Raw genomic sequence first — 11314 nt, forward strand, 5'->3', positions numbered from 1 at the left:
TAGCTTGTTGCAATCCTATTTATGGATTCCCAAGATGAGAAGTAGAGGTTGGTTGTTTGTAGAATTTTTGATATGCAATATTATTATTTTGCAGTCCATCCAGAGTGTGCTGTAATTACTTGAATGATTTCCAAGACAATGCATTTTTTTGAATACAAGGAATATATTCTGAAAATAGTTGTCTCTCTATGTGTTATAGTTTGAGTCTTATCAGTAATATAAAATGAAATGGGAGGATTTATCCTCAACCATCCTTGAAGTTTTGTCTCTTTTTCATATGTCCATAACCTTGAGACTGAGTAGATAAATTATCTTTTCAGTTAAATGCAGTTTAAATGATTGTATATCTCTTACTGATTGCTATTGATTTGAGGAATTAGGTAATTGCTTTCTATAATTGATAAGGTTTAGGGTTTATGAGAAGGATGAGAATCAGAATGAAACTAAGAGTTTGATGATAACTTTCTTAATCACAAAGTCGATGAAAAAGGTTTAAGTTGCTAACTATTGACTCTGTAGCCCAATGGATAAGACATTGACCCGTCTAGAGGTGTGAAGGCATATTGGAATATTCATGTAACTGCAGGACATTTATATAAAAATCAATATCAATTTTCCCTTTTTATGTATTAAAGAACTAAAATTGTAGGTCATGGCTTGTTTTCTAACTCCTTTCCTTGGTTATAATTAGCTACTACAATTAGGAAATTTATTTAGCAAATCACAAAAGAATATTGACCATATATGCTATAAGGGTTAGTCTTGCATAGAAGAATCAAGTCATTGAGATGTATCCCTTAGGTTTTCCCACCTTGGTTTAGCAGAGCCTAAAGTGAAGTGAGTCATGTTGACTCTGTTAATTGGTCCAGAACTGAGATTTAGCCTTGCTGAACATAGGATTTAGCTCATCCTTAGGATTGTCTCTAGTCTTTGTTTCTTGGTATCAGGTTTAACTCTACCTGGTATGTTCTTTACAAGAAAGAACTTGAACACGTCTTTTGATCAATCAATGGTTTTAACAAATGCATCTTTTGAGTAATATTGATCACTTTTCAGTGATGGGTTATATAGTTTTCAGCTATGTAAGGATTAGGTACAATTGATGCTTCTGTATCTCATAATTATGTTATAATGTTGAATTACTTTTCAGAAGAGTCTTCTAGTGTAGGCTAGAAAAGAAATGTTAGAACTTAAGTATAAACATACAAGAGAGCTTGTTAGGTTTGTTTACATGAATGATCCAATGTTTTCCAAGACGACACAAAATAAAACAACATGTATGGTAGAACCATTTTTTAAATTGTAAAGGCAAGCTTCTTGACACCTAACATATAGAAATTGTTATCCAAATTTGTTCATCTACATCACCACTTATCAGTTACAACAGTAATCTTAAACTATATCATAGTAGTAATTGGGAGCCAGGCATGCTCAAATCAACATGTATGGTAGTCACAATCAAACATGGATTTCAAGAGTTTTTAAGGAAATGAAAGCATTTCATTTTATTCATGTTGCCTATCCAAGAACCTTGAATGGCACAAATAAATCGTACTCCTTTTTCCATATATTCTATCTTGGCTATATTTATATGGCGTGTCTGTATATTCTTTTTTCTAACATGAGAAGTCATACAAAATATTTGGAAATACCTTCATCTCTAAGTTACAAGGCATAAAATCATGCTAAATTGCTTTAATCCACTTTAGGTTCAGATTTCTTGATTATGCTTTGCAAATATTGATACACTGTTATCCTCTTTTGTAAATCCAATTTGACATTATTTGATTGGTAGTTGCTTTGTATTACGTATTAATGGTAGTCCATGTTCGGAGAATGTAATCCCATCTTTGTTATATAAATAGATTTCGCATAAGAGATGTTGGTATGGTTTTTATAGAGTAGGTTAACAGCTCTGTCTTCTAAATTATTTCTTATAAATGGACATTTGGATATGGTGATATTAGTGAAGGGTCTATATTGGTCAATATGATTGTGTTTGAACAGACAAGCAAAGGAAGTAATCAAACCAATTAAGAAATGCATTACCAATAAGAATCCTAAGATCTAGATTCTTTCTTTGACGGTTAGTATTGAATAATATTATAAATTTCTATATACATTTTGATTTATTTTAAGTTATCATTACTGAGATATTTGGTTGAATTTTGAGTGCAAAAAATATACTATAGTAAGAATTCATTTATGATTGACTTTAATGGATAACTTTGATTTCATATTTGCCTGGTTATTTTTGTAGCTATTAGAGACACTTACAAAAAATTGTAGTGATACTGTCCACTTGCAAGTTGCCGAGAGAGATGTGCTACATGAAATGGTCAAGATAGTAAAGAAAAAAGTCTGGAAAAAAAGCTTTTGTGTAACCTGCACATGTTTTTCTGGGTTGTAGCTTAAACAATTTTTGGTTTGTGCTCTTAGTGCATATTTTCAGCAGTCCTTTATGTGGGTTTTATTTGTATTTTATTTTGCAGCCTGATTTAAATGTTATAGAAAAGATCTTGGTCCTGCTAGATACATGGTAGGAAGCTTTTGGGGGGCCAAATGGAAGATATCCACAATATTATTTTGCATACCACGAGTTACAAGTAAGGAAAAAAATAAAATAAATCTTAAGGATGTTCAACAAATCTCATGGTTTTCAAGGGCAGGTTGAATATATTTGACTGACTCTGCCAAATGGTAGGGTAAAACATTGACCTTGATATTGACCCTCATTTTTGTTACCTAGATTTTCTTTCTAGCTCGCATACTTCAAATGCCATTTGGAAGTAGTGTATATTGTTAAACTATTCCAGGATGCAGTACAGTAGTGATGTTGGCATAATGACATTAGTTAGTAATTAATTTCATGCTGCATGTTCTTAGTTTAATTTGAAGTTTTATTTGTCATTTTAGAGCCCAGTGGCTCTAGGGCCTTGAGTATGGACCTGAGAGAGTGCATGAATTGTTTGTTATTGTATGAATTGTTTGTTATTGCATATTAAAATGTGATTTCCTGCCTCAATTTGCTACATTTGTAGATGCTTTAAGGCTTTCCAGAAAACAAAAATAATTGTGTTACAGTTGCTCAAGTATCTTCTGCAGTCACTCCTCAAAGATCTATTTTAAGTTTTTATCTTAACCAATGGAAGGCATCAACTCCTTATGGAAATTGCCTTTTAGGTTCCTAGCTACCAAAAATGGCATGATTCTTCAGAATGATGGGGCTCCTGCACAAGCAACATAATGATCTCTTTATGGGATATATTGGATTTTTCCCAAAACTAACAAGTCCCACAACACAAGTTATTTATAAATAGTATTCTATATATAAAATACGGAATTGCAATTCAATTTAGAGAAAATTGTATGAAGCATTTATGATCATTATACAAATGATATTGAAAATAGAACACCCTAAATTCACTTGTATCCATTTCACTGCATACTTCTAATAGCTGACCATATTAGGAATTCAGTGGAAAAGCTTGATAGGATGTTGGGAGAGTTGAGACTTTCCTCCTCAACTAAACTCAAGGGCACATAATGATTGTCCAAGTCATATGGCCCCTTGGGCCACGAGAATGGCAGGACATCTATCATCTTGTAGTTGTCATATTTAATGACAGAACCGGTACTGGTGCATCTTTTTATCAAACATTTTCAAATTGATCCCAAATATGATGTCTGATCGAAATCAAATAAATAATTATTAATCTTATGTTCCTTGTTAAGAGGATCAGAGATATTCTTCCTCAACCAAGGCCAAGGGCATGGAATGAGCCTCTGAGCAGAACCCTTAGTCCATCCATCTCGCGATTGGCATACTTGATGAGGGAAGACCATTAATACTGCATCTTCTTAACAAATTTATATGGAGATTAATAGAAGAATACTTGCATACCAGTAAATTTCTATTATATTCTTTATTATTGTTATTTTATACACCGATTCTTTTCTTATTCAAACATGATAGTTTGATTTCGACGAGGTTTTGCAAATCCTCAAGACCACAAGATAGATTAAGCATCAATAAGTAATTGTGAAAGATCCCCACCCAAACCTGATCCAATTTTTCCATTTTGTTTGGTTTGATGTATGTTTTGGACTCCCAAGAATGGTGATGTTTCTAAGTTTGGCAATTCTGATCTGACTTTGGTTGAGTTCACTTTGATGCTTGTTTACAATAACACATTACAAATGATTAAAGGAAATGACTATGCAATGAATCAAAACATGTATAGCTAAATAATCTGGCAAAATATGAGTTTATTGTTTACTGCTAAGACTGAAAAGAGAGATTACAGACCTATTATCAGTCACAAATCAAACTATAACAATTCAATCCATAGGTTTTAATGCCATATAATCAACATGTATCACATCCAGATGTTAGCTAGCTATTGTAGGCTTTTGTAGACCACTTTGGGACTAGTAAATGACCACTTTAAGGTATGATATGAAGTATGATCTGCAACAGAAAGACTAATATTATCCTACATGGGTTTGATATGCAATTTCCAACCATCATATTCAGTGCCACAAATCTAATATGCACTTTCAGCCACTATATCCCTTCAGATATGATAAGTTTGAATGACACTGTAATTTGATTTTTTAATTTGATTCCAATATTGAAAACTAAGAACTCAAATGACTAGTACATTGTGATCCTGTTACACCAAACATCTGGAAAATATCTCCTACTTACTAATAATATATTGCTGTGTTGGGTAGTTAATGGTTGGTTCTTATGGGAAAAATGGTTTTAGAAGCTAAAAAAGTGAAGGCCTTTTGAAAAATAATTGAATATTGTAACTGATATAGAAAATATAAAAAACACAATATAATATTTGTGAAATTTTATGTTACTTAAAAATGTGATTCTATATTTTGTTTCCATTTTTTAATCTTGTAGTCCACGTGTTCATCAATGTATCATCAATGGCCTTTAGCTATATAAGCTATAGTCTTATTCTAATATATGTCATTTCCCCTTGCAGTGGAGTTGTTGGGTACAGGTTTGAACCCCATCTAAATGAAACTATTCCCCTACTTATTAACTATTGTAAAAGTGCATCTGAAGTTGATGAGGAGCTAAGACAATATAGCTTGCAGGTGTTAAAAGAGTTTGGTTGTAGAGAAATTATGTATTTTCATCTCACACTATTTGTTAACATTAGTGGTTCCATTTTAAAAGTTCATATCATCTGTATTGAAAGTATATGTATGTTTTGTGAAATGTATCTTCAGATTTCATTCTTGAAATAGAAAACCCTGATTATTCAAAAATCTATAAATAATCACCTTAAAGATGCAATTTGCAGGCATTGGAGAGTTTTGTCCTATGTTGTGCCATAGATGTGGCTATTTATTGTGATACGATTTTGGAACTTTCTCTGGACTACATAAGCTATGATCCAAACTACACTGATAATATGGAAGAAGATATAGAAGAGAGTAATGGAGAGGAGGATGAGTATGTTAAAATTGCTTAAGAGAATTATTTGCTTGAGAAAATTTAACTTTTGCACAATGGTGTCTTTTATTTTCATGTAATTATGAATTTTATGACCAACATGTGAATACTATTCTGTTGATGTAGAGAGAGTGCTAATGAATATAGTGATGATGAGGATATCGGCTAGAAGGTTCGGAGGACAGCAGCTAAGTGTTTGTCTGCTATGATAACATCTTGTCCAAAAATGCTATTAAAGCTGTATGAGGAGGCATGTGCTTTGAACCTTTCTCAATTGTTCCTGGAAGATATTTATCATTTTCATAAAAGTTGACTCTATTTGTCCTATACATTTGCCATGTTTTTTGACCTTTGTGTGCCCAATAATTTTGGCTTAGTGTCTCTTCAAAGTTTATGGTTTACCTCTAAAAAGTGACAAGAATGGCCCTTTGTCTTTGTTAGATTCAAGAGGATACATAAATTCCATTCTCTTGGCATAACACTAACCTACTAATGTTATGCAAAAATAGGAATAAATTGAGTTTAAAATGATATATATTAGTTGTTATCTCATTTCAAAATGTGGTTAGCTTTAAGAATTCTTTTATAAGATGTTATATGAAATGATTGCTAGCTAACACATGCCAAGGAAACATAACTTGCTTCTTCCCATAGTGAATTCTGTTCAAGGTTTTGGCATTATGAAGTGTAGCCCAGTTCTTTATGTGCCAATGGCAATACTAAGAATGCTAAGAGATGGCATGGTTACTCTTGTTGATGTTATTTCTTTGTTGATAAATATATCTATTGCATTTTCCTTGGTTTTTTAAATGGGAAGTAATCTAAGGGGAGAACACTTCGTTATGTTTCCAAGTAAGTGTTTTTATAAATATAAAATGATAGCATTATTTAGACTTGCACAATACACCAAATTTTTCTTTACTTCAAGTGACTTGGAGGGCTGACTTGGTGAGCTGACTCGGTGAGCCGACATGGCGAGCAAACTTGGTGAGCGAACTTAAAGAGTCAACTTGGTGAGGCGACTTGGTGAGCATACTTGAACAGTTGACTCAGTGAGTCAATTTTGGGAATGGACCTAGCAAGCTAACATTGTCAGTGGCCTTAAAGAGGCAACTTGGTGGGGTAGATTGGCGAGCCTACATAGAGAGCCCCACTTGGTGAGACGAGATGGTGAGTCGACTAGGTGAGATGACTTGGAGAGCTAACTTGGTGAGAAGACTTAAGGAGTCAACTCATTGAGGCAACTCAGTGAGTTGACTTGATGAGCAAACTCAGAGTCAACTTGGTGAGTGTACTTGAATAATTGACTTGTTGACATGACTTGGTGGGGTGACTTGGCAAGCCCACCTAGTGAGCGTGCTTGAACAGTTGACTTGGTGAGCTGAACAAGTGAGCTAACATGGTGAGTGGGCTTAGAGAAGCAACTCAGTGGGGCAACTTGGCAAGCACACATAACGATCCAACTTGCCGAGGCAAGGTGGTAAAACCATTGGGTGAGCCAACTTGGTGAGCTAACTTAAAGAGTTGACTCGTTGAGGTGACTAGGTGGGGGTGACTTGGTGAGCTGACTTAGGGGGCAGACTTGGTGAGCAAACATAAAGAGTCAACTTGGTGAGCGTACTTGAATTGTTAGCTTGGCGAGCTGACATGGCAAGTTGACTTAAAGTGGCAAGTTGGTGGGGCAAGTGGGGGTGACTTGGTGAGCTGACCTGGAGAGTTGGCCTAGGGGGTAGACTTGGTGAGCGAACTTAGAGAGTCAACTTGGTGAGCATACTTCAATTGTTAGCTTGGCAAGCTAACTTGGGGAGCTGGCCTGATGATCTAACATGGTGAGTTGGCTTAAAGTGGCAACTTGGTGGGGCAAGTTGGTGAACCGACTTAGCAAGGCCACTTAGAGACACGAAATGGCGAGCTGACTTGGTGAGCAAGCTCGACGAGCAGACCTAAAGATTGACCTTGATGAGGCACTTTGGTGGGGTGACTTGATGACAGAACTCAAAGAGTCAACTTGGTAAGCATACTTGAACAGTCAACTTGGTGGGGCAAGTTGGCAAGCCAACTTAGCAAGTCCAATCAATCAAGAGGAAATAGTTGAGAGCTTATAGTGACACAATTTTTAGATGATCATATGAAATGAAATGGGCATGCGAGTATAAAGAAACTAGAAAGACATTGTGTACATATGAAGGCATGAAATGGATGGTTTTGGAGCACTTAGCACAGACACTCAACATTTAGTACATATCATCATTCGAGATCAAATGGGTGTATGGGATTATATGCATAGTGAATAATAAAGGAGGGAATTGAACCCTCCCTAAGGCTCACAGTTGTTGAGGTCCACTTCAGCAATGGCCCTTCTTGTGAGATTGCTATCTAAAACCTTTCTAATGAGATAATGTGTTATCAGCTCTTCATCAGTGGGATGGAACATGAATCTAGGAGGCAAAGGGATACAATCTTGCCCTCCAAAGCCATACAACCTTGATTATTAGACACATATTTTCTAGTGAAATTAGAAGTTTGAAATTTTGATTTTGTTTTTTTTGAGACAAATTCATTGACTCATGTTACATTAGCTTCATAAGAACTCATCTCTCATGACAATAAGTTGGAGTAGTACTACAATTAGTGACCTTCTAGAAAGGCTTAATGCTTCACCTTATGAGAATCATCTAAATGTAATGAGTACTACATGTTCCATTCATTCTTATGAAAAATGAGTTCTTGTGAACCACTATTAAAATAACTTGTGTTAATGTGTTTCACTAGAAAACCACACAGTTGAATCCTTGTAGTAAAATCACAATTTGACTTGCTGTAGAAAATATTTCATACTTATCAATCTCAAGAATTGATATGTAAAATATATTTCTCACATCAAATCAAATTCAAGATTCAACTATGTAGTTTTTGGAGAAAAACCATTGCCCAAAATTTTATAAATAAGATTAAAATAAAAAACTTGTCATATTAGTATAGATTTTGAATCTTAAAACTTACAGTGCCATGACAAAATAGTATTTTGGTGCAAGGTTAAGGGTTTGGAATCTGAAAACTTATAGTAGCTTCTATGGGTACAGTAATATCCACCCTGTGTTGGTAATAAAGATCAATGTAGTCTATATCAAGCCTCTTGAGGCTTTCTTCACAGGCAGCCCTGACATATGTAGGATCTCCCTTCACACCAAATTCTCCATTACTCCAAGTCAATCCAAACTTAGTTACAATATGCACCTTCTCTCTGATACCTTTCAGAGCCTATTTAGGAAGGAACAATAAAAACATTATGCATGGTGTTAGAACAATCAAGCTTAGAGAATTAATAGATTAAGAAATTTAAACAGTAAGAGCAGGAAACAAGATATGCATCTTGATAGCTCCTTTTTGAGAATGGCAAATTTCTGCATTTTGGTGAATTTTTAAAAATCTTGTCTTGATAGGGTCGGGATCATTTCTCAAAATTTTAGAAAACCCTAGTCATTTTTATAATCATCATCTCTCTTTAACCCTAGGCCGTAAGTATGATCAGGTTTTCATTTTAAAGAAAGGAAAGAATTTTTTTTTCTTTGATCTTTTCTGATCTTACGAAAAAGGAATTGATGTAAACATTGCGGGCTTGTGTTGTGGTCTCTTCAACCTCACGATAGTCCTTGTATCGTGTCATCAAAGGAGAATTTCATTTCTTTTCCCATCTCACGGTGATCTTTATATTGTAAGATTGTATAGCGTTGTATTTTGCAAATAGAAGGGGTCTTTTACAATCCCACGATCAGTGTTTTCTCGTGGCATCAAGAGCAGAGGATAAAGGGGATCACAATCCTGTGATAAATCTTTTTTCGTCAAGTCGCAAAGTAGATAGATGGGGCTCGGTGATCTTACAAGGTGTGTCGTATGAAATGAGAATGAAATCAAATGGGTGAAGACATTACAACGAAGGCCTTGTTGTATGATCGTATGATGGATAAAGATGTGTTACGATGGTACGAGACCCTGTTGTTGTAGGATCGTGGAATTCATGAATGCAAGTGCGTCACTTGCTGACATGATAGATGTCAGATTCCTGTTGAAATCGAGCTAGTATATAGATGCCAGATGTGTTCAAAATCAGCATTAGTGGGACCAAGGGTAGTGAGATGGCACATGGATAATGGTCTCTGATCTTACGATAAGGTCTTTCATTGTAAGATCTCAGAACTCTAAGGAAGGGTTTCCTGATGATGCGACTAAGGTTTGTCATAGCATTGCATGGATAATTTGTGCAACCATGATGTAATGGTGTAATATTTTCAGCTTAACTGTAACATCGTAGGACAAAATATGATGGGCTACGATGCTACGAGGTGGTGAGTTCAACTGCGATCATGGGATCGTTGGACTTATGACTATGACTTATGATGCCCCAAAAATGTTTGTCGTGGGATCGTAAAACAAAGTGAGTAAGTTATTGATGCTGTGATAAAGGAGTTATCATAGAATTGTGAAAGAATGTCATTTTTGTCGATTGCTCGATGTGAAGTTTTTTATAGGACATCATGGGATTGGAGAGTCATTAATAAAATATTGCAATATTATGGAAGGTCTTTTCAGTTGCCTTGTCATAATTTTGACCAATGCCTAATAGTTTTCTACCAAGCATTGGTCAAAATTTTGACCAATGCCCAGTAGTTTTCTACTAAGAATTGGTCAAAATTTTGACCAATGCCTAGTAGTTTGCTACCAAGCATTAGTCAAAATTTTGATCAATACCCAGTAGTTTTCTACCAAGAATTGGTCAAAATTTTGACCAATGCCTTGCAGTTTTCTACCAAGCTTTGGTCGAAATTTCGACCAATGCTTGGCAGAAAATGTGCTAGCAATTTCAAAATTTTTTTACCAATGTGTAGGTCAAATTTGGTCAAATTTTGGTCAAAAATTGGGTTGAAATTTTGGCCAATAAAGGTCAAAAAATGAGCCCAAATGTACTAGTTGGTAGTGGCAAAGATTATGTTTCTATAATGTACGGTCAAACAACCACATCTTTAAACCATCAGCTGCCACTTGCCACTTGCCACTTGCCAATAATTTATGTAAGTTGGTATGTTAGGTTAGGCTACTTATTTCCCATCTTTTGAAAATAGCCATACCAACTATAACTTTCTGAAAACCATTTGCCATAACAAATAAATTAATTCAATTATTTGGAAAATAATTTCACCATTTTTTAATAAAAAAGGTATCAGTTATTAAAATATTCGCCAACCAATATCCATATTTCAAAACATAATTTTCCATCAATATTAATAATTTTATTAAAAAAAAAAATTATAATTGCCATTATTTTATAAAAGTTGTCTAAACTATTAAAAAATTTGCCACCAAATATCCATCCATTGACGCATAATTCGCCAACACTATTAATTTTTTTCTCACCCAAATGACATGTGATTCACTGCAATTTTATAAATTTTGGGAGGGGGGGGTTCCTTAAAGTTATCCTTGCCATGCACTACTAAAAGCAATTGTGCATTGTCTTGGAAACTACATATCACCTTTGGGTAGTCATGTGTTGCTATAGGCACACATGTGGGGGGGATCAAACCACCTCCAATGAAATTTTTTTTTGGAAAAAATTTTTAATTAATATTTTTTCTATTAAATATACAGCGGTACCAACATAAAGTTTACTAGCAAGACAATAAGAGAAAAACAAGGTGAATAATCATAGTAGTATCTTAACGATGAATCTAGGCCTATTCAGATCAACCTTTAAACATAAGACCATCACAAAATTGAGGTAACTATTGAGATAAACTATTCTAGCCACCCTATTCAACCATCTAGGATATCGAAGCT

This window comes from Cupressus sempervirens, chromosome 7 (assembly GCF_028749045.1).
Source record: "Cupressus sempervirens isolate cs-2001-9-10 chromosome 7, ASM2874904v1, whole genome shotgun sequence".
In the NCBI taxonomy this organism is placed as follows: Eukaryota; Viridiplantae; Streptophyta; class Pinopsida; order Cupressales; family Cupressaceae; genus Cupressus; species Cupressus sempervirens.